This window comes from Macadamia integrifolia, unplaced genomic scaffold (genome assembly GCF_013358625.1).
Source record: "Macadamia integrifolia cultivar HAES 741 unplaced genomic scaffold, SCU_Mint_v3 scaffold445, whole genome shotgun sequence".
NCBI lineage: Eukaryota > Viridiplantae > Streptophyta > Magnoliopsida > Proteales > Proteaceae > Macadamia > Macadamia integrifolia.
In genome coordinates, this window is record NW_024870450.1 from 96,261 (window position 1) to 110,519 (window position 14,259).

The 14,259-nt window shown below is 38.4% G+C and overlaps 1 non-coding gene across 1 annotated transcript; it reads right to left on the minus strand.

The window, feature by feature from the left end:
- Nucleotides 1–555: 555 nt before the first annotated feature.
- Nucleotides 556–662, minus strand: LOC122068619. The gene has a single exon (XR_006137203.1). It is a non-coding gene; the product is annotated as a small nucleolar RNA R71 (small nucleolar RNA).
- Between the last annotated feature and the right edge of the window lie 13,597 nt (nucleotides 663–14,259).

The following is a 14,259-nucleotide window of genomic DNA, read 5'->3' on the forward strand; positions in this document are numbered from 1 at the left end:
AAAAAAAAAGTTTTGCTATCCATTCTTTTGTGCTTGTCTTACTTTAGTTGTGGGTAGTTTTTCTGTTGCATGAGTGTTAAGTGGGTACGTAATACTAAGAATCGGTTAGAAAGAAGAGATCCAACAAGTAGTGACCCTATACGTTTGCTCTCTTTAAAACCCTTCAATATGGGAGACCAACAGCAAAACCCTTCACCTAAATCTCTGAAAGATAGGTTCTACCCTGCTAGAACAACCCAACCTTCCTGCATAGCTCTACCACAAGCCCAGGGCAAAAATTTTGAACTCAAATCTCAATACATCACTATGTTGCCCCACTTTCATGGGTTGACCTCTGAGGATGCATACCTATTTCTAAGGGAATTTGAAGAGGTATGTGTTCTAATTAAGATCCAACAGCTTTCTGATGATACTGTTAAGCTTAGGTTTATCACTTTTGCATTGAAAGACCAAGCTAAGAAGTGGTTGTATAGGTTACCCACAAATTCCATAACCTCATGGGAACAGTTCACAGTTGTCTTCCTTAAGAAGTTTTTCCCAACTCACAAGACCAATAAGCTTAGAAGTGATATCCTTCAGTTTAGGCAAAAGCCTAGTGAGTCATTTTCCAAACTTATGGAGAGATTCAAGGATCTACTCCAAGAATGCCCTCACCATGGCCTAGACCTATGGCATTTATGTCAAATAATTTATGAAGGTATTGATTACCCAACTAAACAAATGATAGAGTCTATGTGCCCTGAGGGATTCACATCCTTTACAGATGAAGGAAAGGCATGGGAATTCTTACTTGACTTAGCTGACAAAACCCGTGAGTGGGAGTCAACCCAAGAGAGTGAAAGAATCATAGGAGGAAAAGGATATTTTGTGGATGGGATAGTAGCCAAGGAAGCCCATTTGGATAGCCTAATCAAGAGGATTGAGGCTATTGTTCCTAGAGAGCCATCATCAGTCAATTTAGTTAAGATTTGTGCTTGGTGCCAGTCCCCTGGACATGTCATAGAAGAATGCCCCAACACCTTTGGGGGCACTTCTAATGATAGTGTTAATGCCTTATACCAGAATAATCCATATAGTAACACATACAATCCAGGATGGAGAAATCACCCAAATTTCTCTTGGAATCAGGGCAACCAAGCAGGACCTTCCAATTTCTATAATCAAGGTCAACCTGGACCCCAAAGGCCTCCCTTTGCACAACAATTTTTTTCTCAAAATACTTTTCCTAGGTCAAATGTAGGACCTCAGGCGAGTTTTCCTAGGGCCCCTCTTCTATCATCTTATCAGCAACCCCCTGGGTTTACCAACACTGGAGAGGCAAGTAGAATAAGTGACTTGGAAAAAATATGGCCCTCCTCATGACAAGCCATCAAAATCTTACAAGAGAACTTACCCAAGTTGTCTCAATTATGCGTGAGAGGGAGAAGGGAACTTTACCCAGTCAACCAGAGCCTAACCCTAGGCATCATCAGCCTGTTAGTTTACAAGGATCAACTAATGCACCACTGAATATAGTGCAAGGTCAGACTCAACAAGGGCCCTCTAACCAATGTAATGTTGTTTATGCCCTTAGGAGTGGTAGAGAGTACCTACAGAGCGTTCCTAAATCTTCCCCATCTATTACTCTTGTTAACTCTTCTTCAGTTGAGGACACAAATGTGCCTCTTGTTCCAGGTTCGTCTGATGAACCTAAAGATTTTTCTGAAACTAAAGATGATTTAGTTGAGGAAACCAAAAATGATTCTTCTGAACAAGGGCAAATCCCTAGCAGTCCTTATGTTCATCCTGTCCCATTTCCTAATCGCTTGGTAAACAAAAAGCAGACTGCTTCCATGGACAAAATTTTAGAAGTCTTCAAAAAGGTAGAAGTAAACATCCCTCTTTTGGATGCCATTTCCCAGATCCCTACCTATGCAAAGGTACTGAAAGATTTGTGTACTCACAAACGTATCACTAGTGTGCCCAAAAAGGCGTTCTTGGCAGGTAACATTAGTTCCATAATTACTCAGCCTATAGCAGCCAAGTATAAGGATCCAGGGAGCCCTACCATATCTTGTGTCATAGGCAACACCTATATTGAGCATGCCTTACTTGACCTTGGCGCAAGTGTGAATCTTNATATCCTAGATCCCCGCCTATGCAAAGGTACTAAAAGATTTGTGTACTCACAAACGTATCACTAGTGTGCCCAAAAAGGCGTTCTTGGCAGGTAACATTAGTTCCATAATTACTCAGCCTATAGCAGCCAAGTATAAGGATCCAGGGAGCCCAATCATAACTTATGTCATAGGCAACACCTATATTGAGCATGCCTTACTTGACCTTGGCGCAAGTGTGAATCTTTTACCTTACCATGTGTACAAGCAACTAGGATTAGGAGAATTGAAAGCCACTGGAACTACTCTTCAGTTGGCAGATAGGTCTGTTAAGATTCCTAAAGGGATGGTTGAGGATGTCTTACTAAAGGTGGGGGAATTTATTTTTCTTTTTGATTTCATTGTGTTAGATACTAATCCCTTCTCAACCAAGGATGAGATCCCAATAATTCTAGGAAGACCATTCTTGGCTACCAGTAATGCATTAATCAACTGCGGGAATGGTTTCCTAAGGTTATCTTTTGGTAACCAAACTGTTGAGTTTAACATGTTTAGGATAGGCAAGCAACCACATATGGAAGAAGAGATCAATATGCTTGAGGATTTTCTGGATTTTTCTGATGATTTAATTACCAACTTTGATATTGATTTTGATTCAGAATTCCAAGAGTGTATGGATGAGTTAGATGACGATAGTGGAAATTTTTTTTCTGAAGTCTTGAGTCTTCACAAACCTGTGGAGCCCTTAGGACCCCTTTCCAATTCCATTCCCAAACCTTCCATAGTTGAGCCCCCTAAGCTAGATCTTAAGGAGTTGCCCACTATCATTTACTATGCTAGTAGGACCTTAAATGATGCACAACTTAATTATATAACCACTGAAAAAGAATTTTTAGCTGTTGTGTTTGCATTAGAAAAGTTTCGGTCTTACTTAGTTGGTTCACATGTAGTGGTGTATATTGATCATTCTGCCCTCAGATACCTAGTTCAGAAGAAGGATGCCAAAGCCCGTCTCATTAGGTGGGTTTTACTTTTGCAAGAGTTTGATTTAGAAATTAGGGATAAGAAAGGAGTTGAAAACCTAATTGCAAACCATTTATCCCGGCTTCCCAATTCCTTGACTGTTGATTCTCCAGTCAACAAGAACTTTCCAGATGAACAATTATTTGCAATGTCCAGTGAACCATGGTTTGCTAACATTTTCAACTTCTTAGTTTCAAGTGTGACTCTAGATCACTGGTCCACCCAAGATAAGTATAGGATTCATTCCCAAGTTAAGCACTTTTTCTGGAATGATCCTTATTTGTTTAAGATATGTCCGGATCAGATTATCCGACGATGTGTTCCTGATCATGAGCAACATTCCATTCCCTCTTTTTGTCATGATCATGCATATGGTAGACATTTTGGACCTAAGAAGATTGCCATAAAGGTTCTCCAATGTAGATTTTATTGGCCCACTCTTTTTAGAGATGCTTTTGATTTTTGCAAGGCTTGCCCTGCCTGCCAGTCTTTTGGCAGTATCAATAAGAGAAACATGATGCCCCTCAACCCTATTTTGGTAGTTGAGATCTTTGATGTTTGGGGCATCGATTTTATGGGACCATTCCCTAATTCTTTTGGAAATTTGTACATACTTTTGGCCATTGATTATGTTTCTAAATGGATAGAGGCCATACTTTGTAAAACTAATGACCATAAAGTGGTGGTTCAGTTTCTCAAAGAGAATATTTTTTCCCGCTTTGGTGCACCACGTGCAATAATTAGTGATAGGGGTACTCATTTTTGTAATCGGCCTTTTGAAGCCTTAATGAAAAAGTATGGGATCACTCATAAGTTATCTACCCCTTATCACCCCCAAACTAGTGGCCAAGTGGAGGTGTCTAATAGGCAGATCAAACAAATCTTGGAGAAAACTGTTAATCCCAACCGTAAGGATTGGTCCCTTAGGCTCATTGATGCCTTGTGGGCCCATCGTACTGCATTCAAGACCGACCTTGGTCAGTCTCCCTACTGTTTGGTGTATGGGAAAGCTTGTCACTTACCAGTTGAGTTAGAGCATAAGGCCTTTTAGGCCATCAAGAAGCTCAACATTGATTTGTCTGATGCGGGAATTCATCGTAGGCTCCAACTATCTGAGTTGGAGGAACTTAGGAATGATGCCTATGAAAGTTCTAGGATTTACAAGGAAAAGACCAAAGCTTTCCATGATAAGCACATTCTACGCAAATCTTTTGCAATTGGTGATAAGGTCTTATTGTACAACTCTCGATTGCATCTTTTCCCTGGTAAGCTTAGATCCCGATGGGATGGGCCATTTATTGTCCATAATGTATATCCCCATGGGGCTGTGGAGATTTTGAATCCAGGAATAGGGGTAATTAATGGTCAGCATTTGAAACCATTCTTCAAGTTTCCTAATACTAGTAGTAAAGAGGTCATGGATCTCCATGAACCTCTTTACACTGATGACTAACTTTTAATCAGGTATGACCCCCTTGAATTGTCTTTGCTTTTAATTCTTTCCACTTTGTTTTATTTGTTTTTCTTTTTGTTTTTGTCCTACTTTGGCTTTTGGCTAATGATCATACCATTCGGTTGCTTGATGTATGAAAATAAAAGTTTTGACTAAGGTACCCATTTTGAACGTATAAAACCCTGTTGAAAAGAAAGAAACAAGCATGTGTCTTGAGATGGGACTCTCTTTTGAAAAATAAGAGACCCCTGTTTTATGGTGATGGACCATATGTAAGTCTGTGGGTTCCTTGTACTTTTGATTTGGAGTTGAGACCTTCTTTTTAATTTGGCATGGGTTAACAAATGCACAATTTTAAATGAAATGTGAAATGTGAAATGTGATATAAAAAAGAATAAGAGTTGATTCCCTTAGAACTAGACAGGGCATTGCGCCTTAAGAAGCATGGTGTCTTGATCGAAATTCCTTGGGAGGAAACTTCTGAAGTAACTCTAGCATCACTGCCTTTGTGGGCATATGCAAAAAGCGAAGCTACATAGTAACTTGGGTGTCTGGTGTTTGCTCCACCATGTCATTCAGGCCAAAAGTAGTGGAGTAGAATAGAGTTTATTAGTGAAAAAAAAAAGGAAAAAAAATGTGCAAATGTCATTATTGCTTGGTAACATGTTTGGTCAAAAACACTCCAACGCCTTAGTCATTGGTTCCCTATTTCTTCACAAGTGGTTTTGCTTTAAGATAAAGATGTTTTGGAAGGGACGAGGTGAGTTCCAAATTAAGAAATATGCTAGTGCCTGGAATTGATAAAAGGTAATAAAAGTTCAAGTGTAGGGGTCCCTTGTAAGAGAAATTATCTTTGCTCCGAATCGGTATGGGCCTTACCTTTAGCCAAAGTTGGGATTTTTTTATTCTGAATTTTGTGTGTATATTCACTGCAAACACCCACGAGACATAACTCGTCCACTAGGGGTGACCTAGGGGTTTAAAGGCTTGTTGCACATGCTAAGTGCAACCGTGATTCCTACGAAAGTGAGTTAGGTTTTTTTTGTTTTTATTCTTTTCTTTTTGTTTTGCTCGAGAACTAGCAAAGTCTAAGTGTGGGGGAATTCTGATGAACACATTTATGTGTGAAATCTAGGGTAGTAAAACAAGCATTTTACATATTTAGAATGGAGCTACCTTGGGTTTTACTCTCTTTTTGTAGGCTTTATATTTTCAAGGCCTTAAGGACTATCGGGCGCTATATCTTCAATTTTACACATAAAGAGGTCCTATTTCTTTCCATGGTTGCGAAGAGGACAAAATTCTGAGCAAGATGGACGTGTTCAATTAAAAGTACACATTCGTTTGGTCACCCGTACAAATGATTATTCTTTTTCGGGTCAGAAAAAGAATAATGGATCAGAACTGAACTGAGATGCAGAACCAGCCCGTTTGCAATTGTTCCAGAGGTACAAGGAATATTCCAAATGCCAACAAGGATCGATGGACCACATCCTTAAGTGATTGAAGATTTGTTTTTGGTAACAACAACTACCTAGTATAGTTGGTGAGCTATGGTGTGCAAAATTCCCTTGCTCACCAAGAGGTCTCAAGTTCGAATCTCATAGTTGTTTTTTTTAGAGAATTTGTTGAAGATTTCCTGCTTTTCATTCACTTAAAGCACTAAGGGCATGGAGGGGATTTTCACATCAAATTAGAAGCAAGGAAAATCGTGGAAGCAAGAAGAGAAGAAAAAAAAAAGGAAAGAGAAAAAAAGGGGAGAAATAAAGATTGTCCAAATCTTCTCTCTCCTCCACATCATCACCAAAATATTGTCCAAATCACACAAAGCAAGAAGAAAATCGTCCCTTGGAGGGAGAAAAAGAAGAGAAATAAATTAGAAAAAAAAAGGAAAGAAAATAAGCAAAAAAATTATAGGAAATTTCTCCAAATTTATTTCTCTCTTCTCTCTCCTCCATCTTAGCACTTTTGGACTCAAAAGATCTTACTATCAATTGTGGGTTACTCTCTTTTAGGAAAGAGAAATTTGTTACCCTACCTCCCCATTCCCTATAAATACAACTCATGTAAGAGGAGGAGAGACAATTCATTCTTCTTCTAGTTTTTTTTTAGTTGCTCTCTCTCTCCCTCTCTCACTCTTTAGTTTTAGTTCTTCTCTATTTTTTGCTTTAATCACTTTTGTAATAGTTTTTTATGTCAATTAATGCAAGCACTCTTTTATTCTTATTCAGCCTTTTTATGTTTATGATTTATGCAATTGAGTTGTAATTTTTTAAGTTATAGTTCTAGGCTTAGATCTAGGTGACAAGATCACGAGCCGTGGAGCAATTTTGTTTTTCAAGTTCAAGCATTGATTCAAGTAAGTAGGCTCCTTCAGTAGTCTTCTCTCCCCCCTCTCATTCCCTCTTCTGCCTACCCTTTCTTTCTTAATTTAAGATTTTTATTTTCAGTCGTTACATTATTGCTATCCCTTTCCCCCAAGGTTCATGGCTAGTGTATGTGTTGGCTTTGCCCCTCCTAGCCATAGAACCATCAATTTATTGCTTTTATTTTAATTGTCTCCCTTTCCCTAAAGCCAAGTAGAGTAACCCTTGTAAGAGTGACTCTCTGGTCAAGTAGGGAAGCTCATATTATGATGCATCCCTCAGGCTAAGTAGAGAAACCTACTTGTGAGTCTCTCTCTAGCTTTATCCCCTTTCTTTTACTTTATTTTTATTTCAGCATATTTTTTCCTTTATTTATTTATTTATTTTTTAAATTGCGTGGGTTGTTTATTTTCAGTTATTTATTTATTTAATTTTAATTACGTGGCTTGCGTCTTTAAATTCTTAGATGACAAATGGTTAGGACGTTATTTTAGATACATATGTTTAGGACGGTAATTAGAATTAGATCACAACCATTAATCGGTTCACTTTCGCATTATTAAAATAAATAAAAAAATAAAGTGACTACTCTCCCTGTGTTCGACCCGTAGCTACACTGATCTGTACGTTTGCGGTTACATTTTAAATCTCAAACACGAATCATGGCTACGTGGTTCCTTTGATATACCAGATGGTACTGTATTAAGGGGTGTGACTTTACTGGTGATTGTCCATGACATTACATGGGTTCAGTCGGCTAACCACAGGGGTAGGTGTATTCGTGAGTGAGTGTGTGCACAAATGTAGTGCAGAAAGTGGCCATTGGTTAATCTCATAATGGCCAGATATGTCCTATTAGCCTGAGGGTTTCGAACTATCGATGACCATCCTCGTAACCAATTTCACTTCAAGCACTCTTATGTAGGAGTGGGCATCATTTAATCTCAGAGTACTTAGTATATTGTGCACTAGACTCCCTGAGGATGCAGGCATGACAAGGAGTACTCTCGTTAGGTGATTTCACTTCGAACACGATGCATGATGCAGTTAGCAAGTAATATACACACATATTTACAGGCAATAATTATGAGGGGGAGAAAATTCTAATGTTCATTGTAAGCCTCTGGTATAGAAAGTTTGACAGTCCCCCGTGGAGTCTCCACTATATTGGGATCGGATGGAGAGAGAGAGTATTAACCCTACCCCCTTTTCTCCTTCATTTCCTTTTATGGATTCTCTGTGGAATATTTCCTTTCTTGTCTTTTTCCCGCTTATTTCCTCTCAACTATCTACCTTGGAGGGTGATGTCTCCAAACATGTCTAGCGGCTACAAGGGATGGGGAAAGCATGATTTTGGAGTCGCCATCTAAGACTCAGGGCCTAAAACCCTATGATGGAGCCCAATTCCGATCAAGCGATCGAGCTCAAGTAGGGGTTAAATTCCTATGAAAGGACTGAACCCCTGAATTTAACTTCATATTTTGGTCTGTTCCAGAGATAGGGGTCCATGTCAGGTTATGAGTGTGGGAAGGTGTTAGGCACCCATTTCACCCGAAATTTTTGGTCTTTCTACCAGATGCTTAGATTTTGAGTATTCTCCCCTAAGAATTTTAATAGCCTAAGCCGACATGGAAGCGTTATCACACGAGATAATATAACACATGTATATAATTGCACGAAATCATTACAAAAAACTATTGAAACATTACATGGAATAATTCATAATCTATATTAAAATCACATAAAATGATAAGTTACATAAAATGACAGAAAATGTAACTAACTTATCTACATAAACGTGTGATGCCTCTTGAAATGTTGATTATGATTGTTATTTTATGTGAGGAACACATATAATAATGAATGCGGAGATGAGATATTTATCATGCAAACAAATAAAATCATGATCTAATATTTACATGAAACAACTGATAACAATAATGAAATTTCTAGTAATTCTCCCCGACTTAGGGGCAAAGATTTGACTTTCTTCTCACTTTCTTGGAGAAATAAAAACTTCTAGCACTTGGGCAAGAAATATGAAAGGATTACCGTGTTATGGTGTAGACATAGATTTTGGTTTTGGAAATTTTGGCAGCCCTTCCGTACTGTATTCCTGAAATAAGAATCAATTGTGGGAATTTGGGCAAGGCTTCCGCGCTATATTCCTGAGATAGAAATTAGCTATGGGAATTCGGGTAGGGCTTCCGTGCTATAAAAAAAAAACATCGAAATCAAGTACAAAAATTTAAGCAGAGGTTCCATACTAACTTGAAATGGATGACGTGGACTTCTGAAACCAGGACAAGGCTTCTGTACTAAGGCGTCAACTTCAGCGAGCTTTAGACAATCGGCTCTGAAATCCCCAAGACTCTTATATTCTTTCCTTTTTTTCCATCACTCTCTCTCTCTCTCTCTCTCTCTCTCTCTCTTTTTGTAGGGTCTCTGGACTACAGATTTCTCTCTTAGGGTTTTTCTTCTGTCTTTTTTTTGGGCCTTTCACAGTGACCCAAGGTCATCTATTTATAGTAGAAATGATACATCCGTAAAGAATCCTTACAGGGAGCATATAAGGGCTTACACGAATTTGAAGAGCTCTTTTTAAGAGGTAAGCATCCATGTAAGCCATTTATTAAGGGCAAAGATCCATGTAAGGCTTAAAAGGAGATGGTAAGGCTTACCATCTCTGTGGAAACAATTCTTAAGGGTTAAGTATCCATGGAAGGTAATAGGGTGGGCGGCTACCTAATAACTTGTGCATCAGTGGTTCTTATCAGCTATGGTTTGGTTTGGTTCCAGTTGGTCTAATTTGGTTGGGGTTTGGGTTTAGTCTGGTTTGTTTCAGGGTTGGTTTGGTTTCGGTTGGTCTGGTTTGGTACAAGTTTGGTCTGGTTCGATTTGGTCTAGTTTTGCACTGGTTTGGTCTGGTCAGTGTTGGATTGGTTTGGTTCAAGTCTAGTCTGGTTTGGTTCAGGTTTGGTCTGGTTCGGGTCGATCTGGTTTGGTTCAAGTGTGGTCTGGTTTGACTTGGTCTGACTTGGTTCAGGTTTGGTCTAGTTCGGGTCGGCTTGGTTTAATTGGTTCAAAGTTTAGGTAGGTAATACGGCACATCTAGGTAACCATTTTTTCCATATAAGATATCAATGGGACCGTATTTCCGAATGCTTTTTTAATGATATGGGAATCGAGCACATGCTAGGGTCGATTGTCGTATTCTGGAAAAAGGTATCAATGACCACTTTCGGTCACCCTTGCAGCATCATTTTAAAAATATCGGGCTAAACTCCTAACCAGTCTTATGCTCAATTGTATTCCGTATATTCTTGCATAGCGGCTATAGGTTGGGATAGCTGGGATAGTCTGGGGTTGTGCTAAAAATTGGATTTCGTTCCGAAAGAGAGAATACATGTTTCATCATTGCCCATAATTTATCATTGCCAAGGGGGGAAATTGGTGTCTACAGAATGCCCCTCTTTGGCCGAGACTATGCAACAGCCAAAGGATAAAGAAAAGAATAACAAAATTTTGTCACCCTAGAATATGTACTGCCGATATCTACTCATGAATAGCGGAGGTGCATTGCAAAAGGCAAGCGATTAAACAATGGTGGTAAAATTCAATGAAAACAAGAAATTAATATGTAGGTATATCCAGTTGACTAGAATCATTATACCATACCACTAGAACTGGATCATACAAGAAATGTTCCAAACTTGGCCGAAAGTGCAAGTATGATAAAATTATTACAAAGTACAATTAAATCCTAATAAGGAAGAAAATACATACCTGAGAGACAACTCACTGGAGAAATTACAAGGAGAATGGTTATTGTTCTTATAACGTACTTCAGCTCTTCTGATCAAACTCATGTCAAAATGATGTCCTTATAACAATTTTTCACATGAAAATCGACACTGAGATTAATCTTTCAAATGTTGTTATAGAAATGAGGCTCTTATGTCAGTATTGAAATTGGCACTTTCTAACTCTATTTTGTGGAAACAATGCTATTTTCTCGGCACTTGTGCACTGGAGTTACACTAATGGCACTATTGGGAAAATGTCATTCTTCTTATAGCATCTCGGAAATGAAAGTGGTAGTTGGCGTTGTGTGGAAATAACATTCTTATTATGACATTTCGACACTGGAATCGCACTTTTTGGCATTGTTGTGAAAATGACACCTTATATGGAATTTTAGCACTAGAATTGGCACTATTGTGGAAATATCATTCTTATAATGGCATCTCGAACATGGAATCAACACTTTCTGATAGTGTTGGGGTAATGTCATTCTTGTAATAGCAGCACAGATTGAAATTGGCACTTTCCGGCGTTGTTACGAAAATGTCATTCTTGTAATGGCATTTCGGCATTGGAATTGGCACTTTCTGGCACTATTACGAAAATGACATTTTTATTATGGCATTTCAACACTGGAATCGGCACTTTCTGGCACTGTTGTGAAAAATATCATTCTTACAATGACATCTCGAACATGGAATTGGCACTTTCTAGCACTGTTGTGAAAATGTCATTCTTGTAATAGGATCTCGGCATTGAAATTGGCACTTTTTGGTGCTGTTGCGAAAATTTCATTCTTGCAATGGGATTTCGGCATTGGAACTAGCACTTTCTGGCGCTGTTGTGGAAATAACATTTTTATTATGGCATTTTGACACTGGAATCGGCACTTTCTGGTGTTGTTGCAAAAATATCATTCTTATAATGGCATCTCAACCTTCACTAAGAATTTGTGGGAAAATGATTTCTCCATAATTCTTCTCTTGTGAACATAGAAATTTGTTGTGGGATTGCAAGTACAAAGCTGAGGAACATGCATCCCGAAGTTTATATGATCGTGAGATTAATGATTGCATAGGCACATGAGAAATTAAGAATTTGGAGTGATCGGGAGTACAAGAGTACAATGGTGATCACGAAATTGAGATGATTAAGGGTACACGAATACAACGATGATCACGAGATCAAGATAATTGAAAGTACATGGTACGATGGTGATCACGAGATCAGAATGATTGAAAGTACATGGGTGTGATAGTGATCACAAGATCTGGATGATTGAAAGTACATGGGTATGATGGTGATCACGAGTTCAAAATGATTGAAAGTACACAGATACGATGGTGATCACGAGATCAAAATTATTGAAAGTACACGGGTACAACGGCGACCACGAGATCAAAATGATTGAAAGTACACGGGTACGTTAGTGATCATGAGATCTGGATGATTGAAAGTACACGAGTATGATGGATATCACGAGATCAGAATGATTGAAAGTACATAGGTAAGATGGTGCTCACAAGATCAGAATTATTGAAAGTATATGGGTACGATGTTGATCATGAGATCGAAATGATTGAAAATACACGGGTACGACGGTGATCATGAGATCGGGATAATTGAAAGTACATAGTTATGATGGTGATCATGAGATTAGAATTATTGAAAGTACATGGGTACTATGATGATCTCGAGAGGATGAGATTATTGGAAATTCCACTAGCATGATGGTGATCACGAGATTAGAATTATTGGAAGTACACGGGTACAATGGTGATCATGAGATTGGGATGAAATCAAATGCTTAGGGAAACATAACCCTATGCAAATAAGAGGGTTGAACGGAGTCTTATGTAAAATTTAAAATATTTTCCAACGATTCTTCATTTTCCTACTTCTGCACTTGTACAACATAGATTCTTATAAAATGGTTCGCATACAACTGAATATCTATGTATGATAACATCATGTGTGATGTTGTTTCCATCAACCTTTGGTGAAGAAAGGATGATCATAACTTTATGATCAATTGTCCTTCAAGGTCAGGAAATGAAACGCTTATGCAATTTTTTTAATTTTTATTTGAAAATTTATGATTATTCATATTTTAACTTGGCAAGGCATAATTCCGTATTATCCATATCTCCATCATCTATGTGGGCGTGACAAGTATTTCTGGTGAACTAAAACTAAATGGGTATAAGTGGTATTGGATGATGTGGGCTAATGACTAAGCCCAATTCTGAATAAAAGGAATGATAGGGTCATACATCTTAAGGATACACTTGTAAGGCAATAGCCATGGCATTTGCCCCCCAACTGTATTGGCCTTTTTTACTTACAATAATTGCTCCACTTCTCAATCTTCCTCCCTCATTTTTCAAAATAGAATTGCCCCTAGTGGCAGACTTGTTATTTCCTTTTTTTTTTTTTTTTTTTTTTTTTTTAATATCCATAGAAGTGAGCAGTTATCAAGATTATACTGTCGTGAGCTATAGATTTCTTTGATTAGGAACTTCTTTCCATTCTTTCTTGCATCATCGGTTCTTTTGAGAGACCAATGTACAGAGAGATATTGACACGGAGAAATATATGATGGATAGAATTTAAAAAACAATGAGAGTGAGAGGACCGAACTTGATTATTATTTCATCAAGATGCCTACGTACCCCACAGTAGGGATCAGGTCAAACATAGTTTAGGAAGGATACAGAGATATGAATATTGAATGTTTGGAAAAGGGGGTCGCACTTTAGCATTGTGGCTAAGTTACCTATGTACCTCAAATGAGGATCAGACATATCGTAGTTCGGACTAATGACTTAATGCCAAAGCCCGATAATTAAGTTCCATCATAGTCGGATGAGCTCGGAGATGTCGATGAGAATCTTTATCATCAGTCAGTCCAAGAGGACATTAGTAGGTTGTAATGGGGTTTAGGACTAGGTTCCAGAGGATGGAAAAAGCTTAAAATGCATCAAGGGCCTAATCTGATCTTCGATGACTTCTCTCATATGTCAAGTAGGTAAATGACAATTTTACCCACAACTTCTAATTTAAAATTACAATCTAATATTTTCATGAAACAACCAATAACTATAATAAAATTTCTGGTAATTCTCCCTGACTCAGGGGAAAAGATTTAATTTTCTTCTCACTTTCTTGGAGAAATAGAAACATCTGACACTTGGGCAAGAAATCTGAAAGGATTACCGTGTTATCGTGTAGACATAGATTTTGGTTTTGGAAATTTGGGGAGTGCTTCCATAGTGCATTCTTGAAATAGGAATCAGTTATGGGATTTCGGGCAAGGGTTCTGCACTATATTCCTGAGATAGGAATCAGCTATGGGACATCGAGCAGGGCTTTAGCTCTATATTCCTAGAACAAGAATCAGCTATGGGAATTCGGGCAGGGCTTCTATGCTATATTCTTGAGATAGGAATTAGCTGTGGGAATTCAGGCGGGGCCTCCACACTATATTCCTGAGATAGGAATTCGGGCAGGGCTTCCG